This window comes from Pteropus alecto, unplaced genomic scaffold (genome assembly GCF_000325575.1).
Source record: "Pteropus alecto unplaced genomic scaffold, ASM32557v1 scaffold177, whole genome shotgun sequence".
NCBI lineage: Eukaryota > Metazoa > Chordata > Mammalia > Chiroptera > Pteropodidae > Pteropus > Pteropus alecto.
In genome coordinates, this window is record NW_006442207.1 from 3,780,730 (window position 1) to 3,803,397 (window position 22,668).

At 40.9% G+C, this 22,668-nt stretch overlaps 1 protein-coding gene across 2 annotated transcripts in view; it reads left to right on the forward strand.

Annotated features, from left to right (window-relative positions):
• The window catches only part of ABLIM1 (actin binding LIM protein 1), a 256,869-nt gene that overhangs the window by 56,143 nt on the left and 178,058 nt on the right, over nucleotides 1-22,668 (forward strand). Inside the window, exon 1 of one of the 2 annotated variants that reach the window (XM_006920840.3) lies at nucleotides 2,557-2,575. The exons of the other annotated variant lie outside the window; for it this stretch is intronic. The gene's annotated coding sequence lies outside the window, so the exon portion shown is untranslated. Of the gene's footprint in view, nucleotides 1-2,556; nucleotides 2,576-22,668 lie in introns of those variants that run through there. 2 annotated transcript variants of the gene reach the window in all.

Below are 22,668 nucleotides of genomic sequence, written 5' to 3' on the forward strand. Positions count from 1 at the left end.
AGAAACTTGAAGCAAATTGAATTCTATAAGAAAAATGATTCCATTGGCAAAGATAAAAATGGAATTTCTTTAAAGGTCATGTTCAATAAGGAAGAAGAACCTAGACCCTAACTAGAAATTCCCTAAATTCCTCTGGCTTTAAGATTACTCATCCTTGACACTGTGAAGTCTCTAATATCCCTTTTTGCTCTCATTTTCTTTAGAGCAGTGTTTTCTAAACCCTGTTTCGTAATAAGTTAACATTTGTGCTGAGGTTGGGGGTTTGCCAGTCAAATAAATTTAGAAAATTGCTTCTTACCTTATTCTTCTCTTAAAGAGTTACGAGGCACATGTGCATATTAATGTCTCTGAGGAATCCATGGTTAAGAAACCTGTTTACCTCTGTATAATCAAGCATTTCTCAAATACAGGTGGATATGCAATTTAAAGCATTTTTTATTTACTAATTTTGCCAACAGTTGCTTTCCTGGGAAGAATTCTGAGGTGCGTAATTTGGTAGATACTTCTCCAGGTTCCTAAGACGACTGAATCATGTAAGGTGAAAAACACGCAGCAGCATCTCTGAGTTTCAAATGACATTGTATGCATACCGTCGTCATTTAATTAGGGAGTAGTACCTTTCAAACAGTTTTTAAGTAGTTGGTTTCTGGATTCTAATATTGCCAACTTCATTATCTCTGTCTCAGCTAATAGAAGTCAAATTTGGAGGATCATGACTAGGCAGGAGCTTTATTGATAACGGTTCAAAAAGTCAGTTTTAATATTGGACTGCCACCACCCCTCCCTCCGGGCTGTCCTGCCTTATAAAAGGCAAGGAACTAATGCAAGTTGCTTTTAAATGAGAATTCTGTATTGGACCCAGAAAAGAGCTACAACACTCCGTGTGGTTTCTTCTCTCCTCTTTCATTTAAAATCAAGTGTGAATCGTAATCTGAGATTTCAAGGGAGTAGGAAAAAGCCGCGTCTATTCCGTTCGAAATGAAGGCTGATGGAAATAAAAAATGCAACTATAAAAGACGTCTGTTCCATCCTTATGGTAAGAATCCCGAGACACTAACAAGAAACATGAGGGCTAAAACACGGACTCGCTGTCATGAGAATGCTAGGCATTAGGCGTAATCAGAAGACTTCACTAAATGCAACGTGCCTTTTGGCAACAGCGAACATGTGACAGCTCTGCAGATGCCAAGCATTTTATCAGTGAGTGCTCCAGTTGTGATCCTTTGTCTGGCGCCTGGTGCTTCAGCCAAGTCAGGAGGATGTTATCAGAGGCAGAAACTTCCAGGCAGTGGCCTGGACTAGAGAAAGGGGGGATAGGTGACCCCTGAGTCTGGCTATCCCCAGAGCCATTTCAAAACAAAACAAAAAAAGCCACCTAGACGGGAAGAGAGTAAGCTGGGAATATTCATTTAATCAAACTTTATATTTAAACAGTGTGATCATATAGTCCTTTCAGTGGGGAGATCGTGGGCCTTATATTAGGTTAATATCTCAGAATGGGTACTGGGTGTATGTCTTTATTGCAGGAATTAAATGATCTACCTTCCCTCTTAAAACAGTTATGTCAATTTCCTTCTATCTCTTAGCCGATACTTGTATCTGATGCTGGGAATATTTGTCCTAAGTATCTTTTCTCATTTAAACTGTGTCTTTATAACGTTTCCAATTTGCAAAAGCCTGGGTGTTCAAAAATAACTGGGAGAAAAGTTGGACTGTGGGTGGCGGGTAATCCTACCCCGCATTAGGGCATTACCAACTAAAGGGAAAAATGCCTCTTTCCTGAGCCTTTCCGGATGAGGTCATTGTTTTCAGACAGCCTGTACCTAATATAAAAGGGCTCAAAATCCGTGACTTGACTCATGCCAGCAGTTTGTCAGGGAACAACATCCCAAGCCACGCCGAACGAATAACCAGGCTGATAGTAAAAGGAGCCTCTCCAAGTTATAGTATTTCTGTTAAATCCTAGTATTGAAAAAGAGTAATAAATAGCCCATCTGGTGAGATGATAATTCATTAAGTAAAAAGAGAAGACAGAAGGCTTGAGAAAATTGATCCTTTTCTTTCTTCATCTCATGTGTTCGAGTTATTGTGAAATGACAGTGACCAAAATCTGGATTCTGGATTGTGCAGAGTAGAGGGAAACCTGAGGACCATTCTGGGCGTGTTTTAACAGTGGCTTCCTAGAAAGGGCAGTTTTCTGCAGGTGTGGTGTCAGTGAACTGATGTGTTCCTAAGAGCAGTCTTTAGAATTGGTAGGACACAGAGTAAGGGAAGAGAAGAAGGATTTGAGGATTCTGTGAGTGAGGAAGGACCTAGAATCATGCGGGAAACTCCTTGTTCTTCCTGAGCTGCTGTGGCACACCCTCCATGTGGCACACCCCTCTCCAGAGTCCAACTCAGCCCACAAACTCTGGGAGGAAGGCCAGGGGCCAAGCCTTTCCTTCCGTGGCCGTGGTCCCACCGTGTGCCAGCCTCCTAGTGAAGCGACTCTGACATCTCAGAGTTTTGTGAATGTCAGTGACCTGGGAACCGACTGAGCTCATGGACCCTCATCATGTCATCGAAGACAACCAAGGTTTGACCATCCATTTTGTAAACTTGGCCTATGTGCTGTCTGACCCAGGCCATGTCTTTAAAGATGGGGAAAGATGCGGGGACTTTTCTATTCGTTACGATAGTTTTACGCTTATTATAATGTTAACACTATTTATGTGCACGACGTGTTTGTATGAAATGAATATCTTATATATCAATGTATGCCGATACCATTAACATAATGAGATTTTTAAAATAGACATGACTGTTTTGGCAGGAGTAGAGCTAAATTAAATTAAGTTTAGGTAGATTGGTCGTTGGAGCAATTTGTTTTATTTTTTTGTTGGAGCACTTCGAAAGGAGTCGGTGACTGTGGGGGACACCTGTGATTTTCTGCTCATGTGCTCTTTTCCTTTCATCTCCCATTTTCATGACAGTCCTGTGTTAACATAACTTTGAGACAAATTCTTTCGTCCTCCTTGTGACGCAGTTTTTGTCCTCATGGGTGGGGCATGCTGGGTGCTTTGTTTGAATTTGGATGTTGTCCCTAGAATGCTCCCCTCACACTTGTATTTGCCGGGAAAGTTTGTTCCCTGGTGAGGCTGGCTGCAGGAGTGGCCCAACACATCCTGCTCAGATTCCCCGGGGACCGCCAGCCAGCACCACAGCCTCAGAGACAGCCCAGCACAGTCTTGCCAGCTGCTCCATTGAAATCAGCAGACTGTGTCCATTCGTGCTGTATCTTTTGATACTAGACCCCTTAAGATAAGAGATCATAATTTATTTTGGTTTCTGGAAAGTAAGCTAGTGGGTAATTTCATGTAAGGCAGATACACTTTGCACCCTCCTGCCTTCGCTTCCGAGTGCCCGCTCTTCTCGGTTTGGCAGGGCCTCCGGTGAGCTCGGGTTTACTTTCCTACCCAGGACAGGTAGAACTGGGAGGCTAGGTATGCTGCACTTCACATGTACGCACTTGCTGAGAGGTACAAAGGAGCTGGCGGCTGGCACACTCTGTGACTGATGAATAATTCATGGTGGCTTCTTGTGCCATAAAAATTTTCTCCTGTAAGTGAACATTATTTTGAAAAACAATGCTGACTGAAAAATCTGGAAATATGGTTGTATATTTATTGATCTGCCTCAGTCATTTACTGGGAAGACGAACGTTGACAAACATCAGAATAATACAATTTAAAGCTGGCAATGGCCCCTTGTGGGCAGTAAGCCAGAAACTCTGCCCCGACTTCTTCCTCTCCTGTCCTTTCTAAAGTGTAATGTCACCTGATGTTTACAGAAGGCCTCTAGATTCTTGGACACTTTCTGGGTTCTCCTGGAAGATAGAATCTGAATTGTAATGAAAACACTGTGCATATTAATTAGTATTAATGTATTACTGATCTTTAGAGTTGGAAACAATGATTTAATAGCTTTTCTTAACTGAAAGGGGTCTTAGAGATAAAATTAGAATATCCAAACATGTCTGTGTGTCTCTATTTGAATAAATTTGAAATCCTCTTTTCCTTATACTGTAAGAAAAAGTGGACTTGAGTTTTGATTTCCAGAAAGGATAGAGTAGGTTTAGGAAAATCTTACATGGCAGAGTGATTATAAGTAAACAGAGTAAGTCATATATCTGATTATATTTTTTTTAGTGGTCGAAGTGGAAAGACAAGACATTTCATTTCTTTTCTCCATTTTTTACTACTCTCCTCTTTTCTACTCCATGGTGTATTTTTAAGGTATCTGGGATCTTTCCACTAACTGCCAGCTGGAACCTACAGAAAGTACATCTCTGAAACACTCAGTAGTTAACTTGAATCTCAGTCATAATTAAATTGGAAGTTGGCAAATTATTCTGAGATTTAAAAACAGGCCCCACCTTATGTTTGAAACATAAGGTATTTACTCTGCATTGTTTTAAAAGTACTCTCCATAGGGAATATTGACAAGATATTTCAATTGCCTTTTTTTAAAAAAAAAACTAGAAGGGTATTTTGAAAGGATATATAATGAATAAGTTTGACGATGCTGAAATTTCGTCTCTTCTTCTCATAGCTGGGCCCTGAATGCTTTAAAGCATCGACGCTTTCACTGCTCATCTATCCCTCTGTAGTGAGAGTACATCCTCCCGTCCTTTCTCCCCTGGCACAGCTCGAAGGCATTAGCTAAGCATAGGCCTGTTGATGTAAGACTTTGATATAGGGTTTTACTACCTTCTGCTCTAATGGAGATGCTTAGAGCTAGCGTTTGCATGTAATTAATAGTAATTACTATTAGTAATTTAGGGGTATGAGACACCTTTTATTTTATATTAAAATCTAACTGCTGACATGTACTTCATCATTAGTATACTTTAAAGGTTGGAGTGATAGCTAGGGTATTAATTCAGAATATTGGAATTTAGCAAGACTTATCACTAAAGGCCATTCATTTCCAAAAGGGGGAAAAAAAAAAAGCAACATTCCGATGAGCACTCCTTTTGAGTTTCGTATGAGAGAATGGAATGCTGGCCAGGTTTTCCACTTTAACAGGCCGTCCTAGCTGCCATTGCAATTGAGCACTACCAAGGTCGGTGACCAGGGGGTGGGTCAATGAGAGCATGACATTGCCAGGTTCATGCCCAAGCAGTGAGAGGGGTCCCAGAAGCACTGAGCATCGGGTTCGCATAAAACAGTTAACAACACAACAGGCCTTGAGAGTGTCAGTGTGAGCCTCCCCTCCCCTGCGATGTTCACAGGCTTCCCGGGATCACGACCACACCAGGGCGCCTTGAGGATCCTAATGGGACAGGCACTCCCAGGCCTTTATAGTGGGATGGAAAGCATACCTCATGCTGACGTGGGAATTGAAGCGGTTTAGAGGTGAAGTGGGGTACACAGAGCTCTTGGAAAAGTTGTCATGTAAGTGGAGTGGTATTATTTTGTGAGAAGCACATCTCCACTGAAGATTTTTAAATGGTTTCAATGGTCTATTCTCCCTGTTTTTCACATATAAGGTGTTTCTGGCTCTGTGAACACTCAAGTGTACATACAGGTTCATGAATTTAATTAGCCATTTTGCTTTAGAGGCTCTTGGCCTCACCCGTGTCTTCATTTATCTTTTGTACTTTAAAGGCATCCTCACTGTAATAGTCTGTCTCTAATTGGTAGCTTCATCAGGGAAGGTGTGCTGATGTGTCATAGAGCCCTCCCGGACTTGGCATTGGAGAGGCTCATTAGCATTCTGTTTGTTATCATTAGTTTACTAAGCATCTTTTAGCAGGTGGCAGGCACTGAGCTAGGTACAATTCAGAATTAATCTCTAGTATCAGACTCTATAATCTTGGAAGGATCACTGGCATGAATGTGCCAAAGATGTGCTGGGCAACTAACCAACTGGAGAAATCAGTAAGTACCTGCGCAGGGTGAGGAGTGAAAATATGAGAATACAAGGTGTATGAGGATGTAGGCAGCTAAGGAGCTTGGTATGCTGGCCAGGGCTCCTTGGGATATAGATGATCCCACTGGCTTCAAGGGCACAGACTGACTGACTACAGGTCACTTCGCACCATAGCTCTGGCATGGGGGCCACGTGCCTCTGGCCCTCAGGGACCATCTCTGCCCTGTCCTCAATGCCAGAGCCACGGGGATTGAGGATTTATTTTCCCCTTGCTAAAATGACTATTCTTTGGTGCATTTCAAAGTCGTTTTTTTAAAAAATACAAATGTATAACTGTGGACTTACAGAAAGAAAGCATGTTTCTTCTGGGCACAGTGTTAAGCTCTTGAGCTCTAGAGACGAACACCTTTGGTTCGCATCTTGGCTTTGATACCTGCTAGCCGTGTAACCTTGGGCGAGTGCCTTAATTTCTCCAAGCCTCACTTTTCACATCTATAAAATGGACTTAATAGTACTACCTGCTTTATAGGATTGTGAGGATATCTATGAAACCCATGGCACAGTGCCTCTCATGTAGTAATGAATAGGTTATACAATTAGCAATTAATAGTTCCACCTGAGAAATCCAGATGCTTCCAAATTATTTATATTGTTGCGTGGTGCTATGGAATCCAAGACCTCAATGCTGGTTTTTTTATTATATTGTATTTTAATGTGTGTGATTTATGTTATTTATTTTCAATTATACGAATCATAGAAGAGTAAGCTTTGACTATAAAAATTTCCAATAATATATGAAAGCCAAAAGCACGCCTGGACTGCCATCCAAACCTAGGGATAACTACTATTATCCGTTTTGTTTATTCATTTTATTTTCATCAATGTAATGCATGTTCCTAGTTTTAAAAGTCAGATATTGTAGTGTCTTCTCCACTGAATGGAAGACAAAGGAATAAGAGCCAAGGATTCTAAAGGTTTGGGTCTTAATTTCTTAAAATTACCCAAACTATGGCATTTCTGTTACAGAATGTGGCTTTTCTAAGTGGGACTTTTTATCTCTTTATTTTTCATGGTTAAATGGACTTGTAATCTATTAAAAGGTTTGAAACATTTCTAATTTGACCCATTTTGGAGAGATACTTAAGAGTACTCAAGAGAGTTCTGGTAAGCCCCTAGAGCAAGAGTCAGCAAACATTTTTTTGTAAGAAGCCAGATGATAAGATTTTAGGTTTCACAGAACATATGATCTGTCACTACTGCTACTGTTTCCCCCGTGCTCCCCCCGCCTCCTCTCTCTCTCTCTTTTCCTTCCTTCCTTCCTTCCTTCCTTCCTTCCTTCCTTCCTTCCTTCCTTCTACTACAAAGAACACCTATGTACCTTTTGCCTACACTGAGCAATTGTTTCAACTTTCCTATTTTTGATCCCATCACACAAACTAACTCTCTTTCTCTGTCTATCTCTCTCTCCTTTAAAAATAAAGAACAAATTTACAAACAAACAAAAATAAGACCACTCTAAGCTTGGAGTAAGACAAAAACAGTCTGAGGGCCATGGTTTGCTGACCTCTGCCCTAGAATACCAGAGGAGCAGTGAGTATGGAATGCATGGTCACATAAAAATTATTAAAATGTTCGAGATCACTGATAATCCCCTCTCCCTGGCCTTAGTCATCTACTAGACTGTAGGCTCCATGCAGGAAGAAACTGTCCAACCTGTTCATCACTAGAGATCAGTATCTTTCTAGTACATTGTCTGCCACATAGTAGACACTCAATACAAATGTATTGAGTGAAAAAGTCCAATAGCATTGTAAGGCTTATTTGGATAATTGGCAACTCCTTGACCCGTTCCTCCCTATTCCTAGTGCACCAATTTGTTCGTCTATTTCAAAGGTTTCTTCTGATACATGACACATTATGGTTTTTAAAGGTTTAGTGTGACATTTCCAGATTTTCATACATTATTTATTGTGCGGAGTGTTGAAAAATTAAATCTTAACTTTCCTTTGTAGTAAAACAATAGATGTCTACAATGAGAAAAAATATATCAAGAAGTTGCCACGCAATCATCTTATTTAGAAAATGGAATTAAGTATCAGAACGAACAGCTAAAAAGAGTTGAAAGAAGTCACCACTGGTCTCATATCCCATCTCCACATATAAGGGAAGGGACTAGAGATCGTCCAGGTTGGCACAGCATTTCATGTCATCATCAGACAGTGTCAGCGAAATTTTGTCTCCTGGCAGAGAGAGGAAGGAAAGGGGAAATGGAGGCTTCACTTTTTCCCATAGAGACTGTCAACCATCCTCCCGTTCACCGTCTGATCCTTCATCCCTGCCTTCCGCGGTGCCTGGTGCCTCCTCCAGCAGGCTTTCCCGCACTCACCGTGCATCGGCGTGTCCCCTCCAGGTCAGACGTAAGCTTTTCCCTCTTCGCTTATGGCATTCATTCACTTTCTAGCTTCCAAAATTGTTGACATCTCGTGCTCTCTTTGGGGTTTTGTGAAGGCGCAGAGATAAACACATGTTCACAGCACCGTGTTTAACCAAAAGCTCAAAGTTCTCGTCGGTTTTGGCACTCAGTTACCATCTTATACTCTAATTATCTCACATCTTATTTCATCTCTTACAACAAAATTATAAGTTCATTGCTACAACAAAATTATAAGTTCATATCTTTCAGAGATCTTAGTAATGAGTGCATGGTGGGTACTCACTAAACTCTTACTGATTATTTGATTTTTTCTGATATTTGGCCAACAAGGGACATTTATGAACATTACCTTTAAGAGTATAGTCCCATAAAAACCAGATCACTAAAAAACTATGACAACTTTTCATTTTCCCCTTTAAGATTCCAAGAAAATGTATTAGCGGTGTTTTAAGATGGGTTACTCTTGTATCAATTAGCTATTGCTGCTTCATAAACCATTCCAAAATTCAGAAGCTTAAAACAACAATCATTTGCCATTTTTCAAGAGTCTGCAGAGTTTTCTGGAGGTCAGCTGCTCTGGGCCGAATTGGTGGGCAGTTTGATGAGCTTACTCGTGTTTGGGGATAGCTCTGCTCCCTACATTGGGACCGTCAGGGTGTCTCAGCCATGCTTTCTTCACGGTGAAGCAGAAGGACAAGAGAGCAAGCAGAAACATGCGTGATCTCTCCAGGCCTAAGCTCAGGACTGCCACGCTGTCACTTCCTCCTTGTGGTATAGGCCAGAGCAAATCACATGGTCAAGCCCAGTCTCAAAGAGGGAGGGCACCGCAAAGTTGTATGTATGGCGAAGGGCTTGCATACAAGGAGGGGTGATAGGTTAGGGCCACTGATGCAATCTACCATACCTTCTATGCCACAGCAGTAGCGTTGGCGCGAATGAACACTTCCCAAAACGCATCGAAGTAAAAAGTCTTATGTCCAATTAACCTAACATTTTTCATTTTTGATGAAAAGGATAATTCTGACCTTACTATACTTGGAGAAAGCATCTACACATGAAACCAATGAACAAGATGTTTATCGAGCAAAAAGCTAAGAAATAGAACACTTTGTGTGACTAGCCTAAAGCAAACTTTTTCTATAAAGAAGAAGACAGTAAAGATTTTAGCTTTCGTGAGCCAAATGGTCTCTGTTACAACTATTCAACTGTGATCGTAGCACAAAAGCAGCCGAGGACAATGCATAAACGAATGGACAGGACCGTTCCGTTGGAACCTCTGCTTACGAAAGCAGACGGCAGGCATCAGTGTATAGATCACAGCCTAGAATATTGAGAGACATAAGAAAGAGTCAACTCTGGAAGACTTTTTGAAAACGGAACAATGGTTTCGAAGGCATAAAAATTAGTTTAGCTTAAAAAGATATATTTTAGAGAGGAAATCAGGGGAAAAAAACGGTATGGTCATTCGCTAGACGAATTTTCCAACAGGTTAATGTGGTTCAGTTGGAATGAAAACTCATTGGTCTTCAAAAGCATTCCTTGCTACACATTATTTCTGCTTCTAAAAGCATGTTTGAAAACATGTTTACTAAGAATGTTAATGTTTTTGCTTAGCTAGAGAATGAGAAGAAAAGGTTTAGGAATAAAATGAAAGAAATACCTAATTAAAGTGATTTGATTTTATGCCACTTTAAATTTTTATTTGACTGTGATCTCGATTTGTATAAAGACACTAAAGAGATTAATAAGGATGATTTATTTTTAATGATTAATCAAAAAATACCAAAAAAATCCAAGTGAGTATTTTTCCACCTCAGTTGTATTTCACTTAGCAGTCTTTGTGTTTTTCCCCATATTCGAAGATTTAAAAAAAGCTTAGAATACTGTTAGAAAATAAAGGGTTTTTTTTTTGCTTGAAATCTTTGATGTCTGTTTACTCAATTACAGTCAGCTTGTTGTCAGTAGCCTGCACTTTTAATCAGATTTCTGCTGATGAAATCCAGATGCTGAAGAGTTTGAATATAGCTTTAGAAAAGATGGAAAGAAGGAATGCCCCTTGGATAAGAGTCTTAATTCTATTAAAAAGTTTTTTAAAACTCATATTTTTCTCAGGGAGTTCTTGGTTTTTCTCTCCTGGTGGAGATGTCAAAAGAAACACAGAAAAGGGAGTCGGAAAGGTGTTGCTTTATTTCCCTCATTTCACTGTTCTTTACTGAGCTCCTTCTTTACACCAGTCACTGTGCTGGGAACTGGATACAATAAGGAAAAAGAGCTGTGATTCTTTCCTTTATGATGCTCAGGAGCCAGCAGCAGCTGTCAGCCTAGACCACAGTGTGTCAATGCAACCGGGCTCCCCAGGGAGGGAGCCAGTCTCCTCAGAAGCAAAAGGATTTTTCCCAAGGTAACTAAACTCCCTCCTGATTTTGCCTACAAATAATTAAAATAAAGCTGTACCTTGAAAGGACTTAGAATTCTGCATTCCTAGTCATTGTGCCTGAGGTTAGCAATATAATTAGAAAGAATTCTTGAGAGATTTTGCAGACACAAGAGTCTGAAATCCTCTGAGTTCCATGGAAAAACACCATTTTCCCAGGTAACATAATCACAGAAATTCACTCTCACTGATTATTATCTTAGATTTTCTTTTAATTTGTTACATACATTACGTTCCCTTCTTTCCTTGGGAAGTTCTCTTTCCTCTGTTTCAGTTAGTTTCCTTTCATACTGTTACGTGCCGAGTTGCGTACTTGCAAAAAATGCTGAAGTCCTAACCTCTAGGGCTTGTGAATGTGACTTTATTTGGACATAGGGTCTTTGCAGACGATCGAGTTAAGATGAGCTCATTAACATGGGCCCTAATTCAGTATGACTGGTATCTTTATAAAAAGGGGGAAATTGGGACGCAGAGACAGATACAAACAGAGGGGAAGTGACCTAAAGACTCAGAGGAAGAACCAGCTACAAGCCAAAGAACACCTGAGGCTACCAGAGGGGAGGAGAGAGGTCTGGGACAGACTCTCCCTCACTGCTCTCGGGAAGAACCAACCCTGCTGACACCTCGGTCTCAGACTTCTACCCTCCAAAACTGTGAGACAGTAAATTTCTGTTGTTTAAGCAAACCAATCTGTGGTATTTTGTTAAGGCATCTTCAGGAAGTGAAAACATGTATCTAATGTATAAAGTCATTGCAAGCGTTCCAGAAATGAACGTCTGTGAATAAATGTGAAGACTGGTGGCTATCCCACAGTACTTATTTTATTAGAGTGAAGATTTCAGCCTGGGAGTCACTAACATGGGGCCTTTTATCAGAGATGACAGCTCTTCAATGACTGTGGATACCTGGATACCCCTGGGACCCGGGGAACATCTAGTCATCCCCAAGCAGATAGAGCGACTTCCTGCCATCACGTGAGAGCCATAGAAAGAGGCACGTGTTCACATCATCAGAGAGCCCTGGAGAGGGACTAAGTCAAGGACCTGCCAGGAAACTTGCTGACGTTCTCTCTATGGAGAAGAAAAGTTTATTTTTAGTCTCTTTATGACTCTCAGAGCATTCATATAAATTTCCAGTTTTGAAGGTTTTGACAATTTGTTGCTTTTCTCCCTCTTTCACATCCACGGTAACCTGAAGAATAACAATAATTAAGATACCTAAAATTTTTCGAGGGCTTATTATGTGACATGCACATGTGCTAAGTCTTTACATGTCATATTTTCTTCTTTAATTGTCTCAACAACTCTGGGAAGGAGACGCGATTATTATCCCATTTTACAAAGGAGAAAACGAGCTTACAGAAGTGTCTTGCCCAAATCATGGCAGATTCAGACCCAACTCTTAAGTGCAAAGTATTTTTCTTAGTACCTTTCGACTCCCTGAATACAAAGTGGCTAAGACTATGAGAAGAATTTTGTGGTTAAAATGTGCATTTAAAGTAGCAACTAGTCAACTTATTATTAAGGACCGATACCAAAGGTGCAAACAGAAGGTCCTTCATAAGCCATGGTTTGCTAACCATCTAACCTGCCTCATTTTTAAAATTTTTTTCCTCTGAATACATTTGCCTGAAGTTTTGCTTGTGATGCCATTTTCAATAAATTTTAAAAAGCAACTCGAGGGATTTTATTTTTAATGAAAATCAAAGAAATAAGTGCTTATTAAACATAGGTGGCAAGGTAATTGGGAAACAGTAGATATGGTCCCAGCTCTGATGATTTTTGGGAGGACAGACTTTATGCAGCTAATTGTATAATTATAAATTGTGATGCCATGAGAAAATATATAGTGTAGGGAGAGAATCTAATTTAGACTAGGGTACCCTGGAAGGCCTCACGGAGGAGGTGGCATTTAACTGGTGCGTAATTAATAAATAGGAATGAACATGGCAGATATGGGAGCCATACGGACTGCCTGGCAGAGTGTGTGTGAGATCCCTGATATGAGAGCCAAGCGCAACACGTGAAAGGAGGCCACTGTGACCACGGTACAGTGAGTGAGGATGAAGGTTTCCAGAGACGAGGATGAGGATGCTCGTTAGGACATGCCATGATAATAAGTTTGGATTGTATTGTGCAGAGACCAAATAGCGAAAGATTGCTCTACAAGTGAATGCTGTAAAGATTTTTCAATTAGCAATGATTGCCAGTAAATCTGAATGGCATGTGGTGTTTGTGGAAAGATTTTTTAAAATAGAGAAATGGAAGAGAATAGAGTACAGACATAGCCTCACACACATATTGTCATTTGATTTACAACAAAGGTGCCACTGCACTTCAGCGCAGAAAGGATAGACTTTTCAGTAAATGGTGCTGGAGCCATTGGCTATCCATGTGGGGGGAAAGGAAACTTGATCCCCCTCTCACGATATTTACAAAAATTAATTTGAGACGGAATATAAACACTAAAGCAAGCTTCTGGGATAAAACATAGAGGAATATCTTTATAACCCTGGATTAAACAAAGAGTTCTTTAAAAGAAGCAAAAGCGAGTCCTCGCCATGAAAGAGTTGCTATATTGAATTTTATTAAAATTAGAAATTGTTTATTTAAAGACATCATTAGGAAAATGAAAAGGCAAGCCAACATCTAGGTGAAGGTAGTGGCGTTATGTTTACCTGAAAAAGTACTCTTATCTAATGCCCATCAAGAACTCCTACAAATCAATAAGAAAAAGGCTGATCATCCATACTTTGCAAAGATATATACTTCACAAAATCACCAACAAGCATATAAAAGATATCTAACCGTCATTAGTCATCATCAAAATGCAATTGAAACCCCCAGTAAGACATGTTGTTCATCTATCGGAATGGCTAAAATGATAAGGACTGATAATATCGGTAAGAAGACTTGGTGAAGCTGTGGAATGACTGGAATGCTCCCACACTGCCGGCAGAAATATAAAGTAAACTAATCACTTGGGGAAAGTGTTTGAGTTACCTTCAAAAGTTAACATACATCTTCTCAACCTAGGTATATACTCAAGAGAAAGGAGTGAGTACATCTACTCACAATAACAGTCACAGCAGTTTTATTCATAATAGCCCCAAACTGGAAAAACCCAAATGTCCCCAAGCAGGAGAATAGATAAACTAATTGTGATGCATTCTTTCCGTGGAATATTACCCCACAGAAACAAAACTAAAGAAAAAACCGCTGATACACACGACGTGGATGAATTGAACAGACATTACCTGAGCGAAGGGAACTGAATGCAGAAGAGGACATACCGTACGAATTATCCTGAAGTTCGAAAACTGGCAAAACTAATCCACTATGATCAGTCAAATAGAGGGAAGGGAGTACAACACTGACTGGGATTCAGGGGTATCTTTTAGGGTGTGAGGAATGTTCTAGATATTGATCTGGGTGGTCATCACATCGTTGTACACATGTAAAAATTCACTGTGCCATATACTTGAGATTAGTGGACTTTACTGCATATAACATGTATTTCAATAAAAAATTTACATGAAAAATTAAAACAATAAGTTTGAATGACAGAAGGGAAAGTTTTGATAAACCAGAGTTATAAATTGCATATGTAACGTGATCTGAACTACATAAAAAATTTCATAGAAAAAAATGAAAGAAAGTATACCGAAGAATTAACAGTGGTTTCTGGATGGTAGACATGTTATTTCCATTTCTTTATAGTTTTCCATGTTTCCCAGATTTTCTCTAATGAAGTCTATTACTTCAATAACAGAAAATGAAATGGAGAAAACTGTAGCTAAGAATACATTTGGCATGACTTGACCTTCCGTTAGAAATCAAGCTTGAAAATTTTAGGGGTAAAGTAGCAATTCAGAGAGGGGCAGATTCATAGGGTTGTGATTTAGAGAAGGCTTCATGGAGCAGTAAACCCAAGAGGAGCTGGGGCAGCAGTTAGGAAACGATGTATTTGAAGGCAAGGATGGGGGTTGGTCAGTTCCCCTTGTGTGATGTCTCCTTAAGCCCATGTTCTTCAGCCTAAATTGGCCTGACTTTGCTTCTGTCCACTTCATGGTTTCCACGGTCCTTCAAGTATGTAATTGCCTTTGCTTCAACTCTAGCATAATGATCTTTTAAGCCATTGCAATTTTTATTTTTAAAAAAGCTCTTTTCCTATCCTTTTATATTTTCAGGCAATACCATTTGCTCCGTTCTCTATTTTAAGGCCGCCCTTTTCCCCCCTGCTTCCCCATATGCCAACGTGAGTTTAAAAATTAACTAAGCCATTTTCTCCTCCTGAAAGAATAAATATATGAAAGAATCTCAGATACACAGACACATACACATACACGCTCGCGCGCGCTCTCTCTCTCTCTCTCTCTCTCTCTCTCTCTCTCTCTCTCTCTCCCACACACACACACACACACACCCACACACACACACACACACACATGATCCATCTGTCCTGTTGAAGACATCTACCACCCACTTCATCCTGGTACAGGCTATTTTTGTTTACTTTGTTTTGAGGGCTCCTGTGTTGGAAGCTTTTTAAGAGTACTTTGGTTTCCATTTGAAAATAAAAAGCAAAGCACTTTATTCTTCTATTTCATACCTATTGCAGGGCTGTGTGCAAAGAAATGCTCGATAAATGCTGATTGAATTGCCTTTATACAGATCGCGGCCTATGTCACTTTTGGATTTTCTGTGTACATTTTTACTGATGTGTGCACATTTGTCATAAAGTGAATTGTGCAAGGAGCAATAGTCTTTAGAATTTGATATTTTTCTGAATCTGTTCTCTGCAAACCTGTGTCCTTTTAGGTGAGTTTAATTACTACATTTTTAAATTCTCTGTGACAAAGGATGAGTTGAAGCCTTCTTTAAGTGTTTTGTTTTTTTTTTTAACTGCTTTTCTTTTCTTGGCAGGGTAAGTAATAGCATTATGCTGTGTTACTGGAAATTTCAATCAATAAAATATATGTGTCTTTAATTAGAATGCTAGGAAGTACTGCTGAGTCAGACCATTTAGTTAATGCAAAAAGTGGAGTTCAAGAGTTTATGCGCAGAGGGTCAGTTTGAGTACATTGAGTCTAGTTGGGCAATTTTAATATTTTTTCCCAGATAACTTACATTTGTTTTAAGGTCCAGTGTTCATAAATATTAGCAAAGCACCTCTCCTGAAGCAGACACAGAAATGAACGAGACCACCTTTGCTTTCAAGAAGTTCATGGTCCAGTGATTTGTTCTCTCTCTCTTCCACTCTGGCAGAAAGCCCATACTTTGGTGGACATCTTCAATTTTGACTTCTCCCCTGAGATCCAGAGCAGCATTCCCAGTTGTGTTCCGGACGTACTCCATAGATGTTCTGATGATGTCTTAAACTTCTTATTACATCTGAGATTAGTTCATTATCACCTCCTTCCACCAAAACTCATTCTCTTTCCTACATCTCTTGTCTCCATGACTTTACTTTTTTCTAATCACTCAGGCACTAATCTTTGGGATTCTAACCAAACCCCTTACATTAGAGATCTAGTTCCCTCTTAGTAAGCAACTATATCCTTTGATTGTGGCCATTTGTCCATTAGAGTCTCCTCCCATAATCACTGCCCCTCTTCGGCATGGCTGACTGTATGAATCCGTGCAAGAGAGGGATGACTCAGTGGGGTACTCTACATTCTCTACTAATAACTTTGTCTTAATCCACTTGCCCCTTGGTTGTCAAAACGACCCATCTCTCTCCCCTCCTCAACCTCAGCAAGGTCCTCTCCCTTTCCTTCCTCCCAGGTGCTGGTGCATAATTGAATACTCTCCCATTTCCACTTCCCTTTCTGATTCATTATTTCCAGAGACACTCAGTTCTTCCAATGGATTCCCTTCTCCAACTGCTGCCCCTTCTAATTTAGCACAGTCTGAAGTTTCCCCATTCCAAACACTGCCCACCCAGGCACCCCCCCCGCCCAGATCGTGGCCTGCTCCAGTCAATGACATGGCATCAACACTGGTCTGCTTTGAGACTCCAAGAGTAGGTAACGCATTCGTTCTCATTTCCAAAAGTTTGTGAAAGGGGTGTTTACCACAGGGTAATAACACCCAAGTTATGATTTATAACATACTGGAAAGAAGCTGTGATTTTTGCATTGGGGAAACTTAGTGATGAAACATGGATGAATGTGCCGATCAAAAGAAGCTACAGGCAAAAGGGTACCTACTCGATAGTCCTATTTATATGAGGTTCTAGAATGCACAAAAATGGTGCTAGAAGTCACAGCAGTGGTTGCCTTTGGTTTGAGGTGGGGCTGACTGGAAAGGAGCACGAGGGAACCTTCTGAGGTGCTGGAAGTGAACTGTAACTTCACAGAGACGTGGCTTACATGGGCAAACACATTTGCCAAACTCATTGAATCATTAATCTAAGATCTATGCTTTTCACTGTCTGTATATATTACCTTAATTTCACAAAAGAAACAAAATTAAGGGAAAAACTGTAGAGTAATATGTATAACAGTATCCTACTAGTGATTAAAGATAAAAGATTATATAATGTAGGTCTAAACAAAATAATATAATGGAGGACAGACATGCTCTTGTATTTGTGTCAAGTAAAAAAATATGGTAAAGTTTGCTCTGGAAGATCCGCTAGAATACACTCGGTTGTTTGGGACCACACAGCCACTTTTGCAGTGGTTCGTAACAGAGATGCCAGAATTAAAATTCATTTTTACAGATGAGAAGGTATGACTCTTTTATGTGAAACCTTCTGTGCTTCTAAAAATCTTGCACCCCACTGCCTTCCCCCATGTTGAAATAAATCACAACAGTTTGGTTTAAGCTTGGATGAGGGGGAGAGTTTACACCACAGGTTTGAAATAACTAAAACACAGGTCCCAGACTGGTAGCCTGCAGGCCATGGCAAGTCTGTGAACGTGTTCTGTTTTGTTTGTTTTTATTTGGCATGGGGGGAATATGTAGAGTCTTTTTTTTTTTTTTTAAATTAGTTGCAAATGTTTGAAACTTAGGAGATTTCACATAAAAATCGGAACATCTGGCAATAGTTGGCTTGCTTTCCAAAACGCAGAGATTGGATCTGTGTAGTGGCTCCTTTGGGTGGGGAATGTGTTCGACACATATCCTACCACTCACAAGTACCTCAGGACCGACCTACCGCCCCAATCATTGTTTTAATGTCTATTTTTAGTCCTATGAGTATTTGAATTTGCAGCCTTTGAGTTAACATTTGTTGAACTCTTCTGTGTCTAAGAGCTACAAAAGGCTTTAGTGGATACATAATGAAGACTATCACTGTATCGATTTTACAGACAAGGTGACCAAGGTTTAAGTAAGTGAAGGACTCGCCTATGTTGCACAGAAGTGAGTAGCAAAGCCAGGACTTAAAAGGGTGTTTTTTTGTTTTGTTTTGTTTTTTTACTCCAAAGCCCGTGCATTTACCAACCACATCGTTGTTCTTCTTTATTTTCATCCTTGGTTTCATCCATTATTTAGTACTTCTCTCTGGTCATTTGAGTTCTCATTGGTTTCCTCATGATTTATTTTGATAGAATCATCCTTGGTCTCCAAACTCTCTTGATTTTGCTTCCCTAGTGGTTAAAAAAGATGCACATTTATGTGTATTATTTACTGATAAAAAATACACTTGCATTATTTAATATTATATGTACTCTAAAGCATATGAATATTTAAAACTGTTAAAGAACGAGATTTTATATACATGAGCTAGAATTTCCTTTCTACACTGCATAGATTATCTTTTAGGAATTGCATACTCTAATTTGGCAACTAGTAGAAGAAATGATTCCTGCACCATGACTCTGCCTGAAAGCATCTTTCATATCAGACTCGCAATTTTTATCCAATAAATTGTCCCTTCCAGATAATGGGTGCAGTGGAAAGTCACCAGATCAGCCCAGACTATAGAAAGACAAGAGAAAGTTCGTTAGAAACTGTAGCCACATTTAAAACGTTCTAAAACCTCTGCAGCCCTAAACTTCAGGATAGCCAAAGCCTTCTTTTATGCATCCTGAAGCCTTGGATTTGCCTTTGGAGAGTTCAGGTTCTCTTCAAACATCTAATTCTGACTGTGGCTTTTATTTTGACAGAAGCAACATCCTCTGGGGTCTCAGTTTCTCAGTCTGAGATGTGGGGGCTCCATGTTCCACCACCTCATTTCACAGGACTGCTGCCATGATTAACAAATCTGTGCTTATATAAAGTACTTGGACGACATGGAGAGCTGAGAGAGGCTGCTAATGAATCTGGGTGAGATGAATTTGTGGGTACGTGCCAAGAGCTTTCCCAGAGTTCTGACACTCTAAAGAAAGAAAGAATGGCAGTGAGCAGACTGTCTGGAGGCATGTTTTGTGTTTGCTCAAAGGTAATGCCATATTCTCTAAATAGAGTTGTTTGGTTGTATGTGGGTGGATAGCTTCTTCCTTCTAAGACCTTATCTATGCTCCCCGACCCCTATCCTATCATCACGTGTGATCCTAATGAAACTTTCTTCTGGAGCATTCTTTTCTGTCTTACCCTAATCCCTTTATTTTCTTAGTAAGTTTTCCCTCTTCGAGGTCTAGATCGAACATCCTATTCTGCATAAATAATCCCACCAGCACCAGGCTGACTCGGTCTTTCCTTCTTGTGTACTTTTGAAATATCAGAGCATGGCGGGGGGACATGTTTGGCACACACCCCCCCACGGACTTCCTAGAGGGCTAATCTTTTTGTGTGCCCTTCATTGTTGGGGTTATCACAGGAGTACATAAAATTGTCCCCGTAAATTGTGAAACATAAGCCACTTCTCATTCTGAAACATACTTTCTTCGATTAAGACAGGAAATTAAAAAGTACCACTAACCATATTTAAAATTTCTAAACCAACCCCCCATCCTTTTATTACTGTTACTACACACTGGGGCGGTATTTAGCGAGCTGCAGTACAGTTAGGCATACGCATGCCTGCGTCTCCTGCTAATTCATGTGCTCTTTGAGGGCCCCTGTCTTATTCATCATTAAGGCAGCTAACACCTGGCACTCACTGTAGGCACTCAGTCAATGTTTGTGCAGTGAAGATAGCTCCCTTAAACAAAGATTGGAGGAAAGTCTGACACTGATTTTAATCAGGTCTCTTGTTTTATTCCTTATCTACCTTACGTGTAGTTAGAACTACAGGGATTTCCTCTTTGAAGTCAAAATATAAGTCCAGAGATTAATGAACTCGAGAAAAGGCCCTGATTGTGACGCAGTCAGGAAATAGATGATTTGGATGTTTGACATTTTCTAGCGAATTAATGGTGAACACGGGGTTTGCCAGAGTGAGTTGGAGCTATTCTGTGTTGAGATAGATGAATTATAAATGCTTTAACCTATGCCCTTGGAAACGCTTCCCTGTGCACTTTTCCTTCTGAGAGGGCCATGGAGGTGGAGCTGGAGCCCACACACCTGCTACAGGGCCAGCACCGCTGTCAGCAGAGGCGGGTGGATGCTGATGCTGGCGTTTCTGGGTCTACCCAGCTATTTATCCCACTAGCAAGGATGACCTGTCTCCTAATGACCAACCACTGGGACAGCTTCCCATCACCACAGTTGGCCTGGGCCTCTCAGCCATGCGCCTGTCACTTAGTGCCGTCCGGTTCAGTGACCATTAGAAAAGCTCTGACCGGCAGGAGAGTAATTACATCTTATAACTGCATATGTGGGAATAGTTCTCAGACAATTGGCATAGAATGTATACATTTTCCTCTTCTGTTAAAGCAGTTACTAGTGACGAAAGCGAGTTCTGTCTTCGATATCTGACTTTTGTCCAAATATTGGGTACTCGTATTTCATAGTGACTTCTTATCGAGAATTGTCAAATTCTCTTTACAAGGCACTGAGCACCTAGCACGTGTAGAGTCCTATGTAAAGGAAACGTGGTGGCAAAGTTAAGACTCTTGCCCTCTAGAAGCTTGACAGCCAGTAGGGGAAATAGGCAGTCTCCAGGTAACCATATTGTAAGGCAGAGGATAATAAATGCCACGACAGAGCCACTATTTGGGGACAAGACGGGAAGAAATTGATTCTAATGGGAGTGATTCTGAAAGGCTTGATGGCCGAGGTAACAGTTGTGAGGTATTTTAAAGCACAGGTGGATTTTTAGAAGGATCAGATGGGAGAAGGGTGAGGAATTTCGGGAACAGAGAAAAAAACCCAGGAGGGATTAAGGGTTGGGTGTCTCATGACGCAGAGAAGGTTCGGCAGCTGGAGGAGACCGCGGCCTGGTGGGCGGTGATTGATATGTGGTTAGGAGCAGCCCTGCGATGCGATGAGAGAGCTTCGTGGGGCAGTGTTGCCTATCGTATAGGGTTTGAGCTGGGGCGATGCCGGGCGATTCCCAGGTTATTCTCGTCGGCAGCTATTTCCTTGAAGTCATTCCAAGGGTGGCTGTCATTGCCATTTGGACATCTTGCTTAGTGAGAGCACTGTCAGAGAGTAACCTGAGACGCTTGTTGTCTGTTAAACTAATTATGCTTCGTCTCTCAGAATGCCTTGATGCTCTCAATCCTGAAGGCTCAGCAGATTTTATGTAGTATCTGAATTATTAATGGAGATGATATGGAAGAGGGGGCTTGGCTGCTTGTTCCATTTTGAGCAGCTCTTGGGCGGGTGGCATTACGGGAAGAGAGGCAGCTGCTTGCAGAATGATGGACGAAGCAGGCCTTCCAGAGGAACCCTACCCAGACGGGAGCCTGTGCAAGTATGCTCAGAAAATCACAGCCTGCTTTGGAGGGATGGGTAAGACCCCTTAAGCATTGGGCTTTGCAGAGGAGATGCCCCAGGCTGATGATGCAGATGAAGAGAAGGATCAGACTCGCTGGTGGCAGGGAGCAGGAATAACTGCTGGAGCGGGAGAACCACAAATGGGCCCAGATGTGGGTGTCTGGAAGTCCCACTGCGCCCCTTCTGCTGAGCCCTCCCCCTACTTAAAAAGCTGCCGTTTCTCTGCTAAATCCGTTCTGCTCAGCAGCCAAGATCATCCTGAGTATTTTGAGCTACTTCAGGTGTTTTTGATGGTCCCGCTGAGAAATTTTGTTTGCTCATTTCTGAATTAAAAAAAAAAAAAGCAAGCAACCCATTGTCACTGATGAAGCCACAGGCTGTAAATTCAGATCATTTTCTCTCTTAATATTTTTTTTCTTAGCAGGAAGATTGTACCAGATGATTTAAAGGGGGAGGGGAACATTTGTCTGAAATTTAAAAAAAAAAGGACCTAAATCATTACATAGAATAAAATTAAAGTTAGAGTTCATTTGTGGAGAACTGCCGTGGAGATTGACCTATGACTGGAGAATTAAGAGCAGTGGTGAGGCATCTGGACCATGAGCACTGCGTAGCCCCGAGTGCCTGGCCTGCGGTCGGGTTTATTGCGTTACTGAGGTCCTACGGTGTGCAAAGGCAGTGCACTCAGAGCCTCTCAAGGCCGGTTGAATTGAGTGCATTTGCCCACTGACTGTTTCTTTTCATAGTTTATCATAGAAGAGCTTGTTTAGGCGCAGTGGAAGTAGCAGGATTAAGAATGTCCTATCTGATAAAATATGCAGGTCGGCAAAATCGTGGGTAAAAGTTAAGCATTCGTAATTGGTATTGGCTTTGTAGTGTAGTACATTGTGATATCTTGTCATATAACCACATAAACGGTGACGAAAACCACTACGCTCCTTTGTAAATGCTGTGGCCGACTGACGCAGGCTGTGGAAAGAGGCCGATGTTCAGGCAGCAGTGGGGCAAACGGGCCCATTTGAGCTCCTTTAGAGGTCTTCTCCATACTGTGCTGTCATGCTATAGTTTACTGTCAGGCAGATGCTCTTGAAAGTATATTTTTATGATTGGAGGCT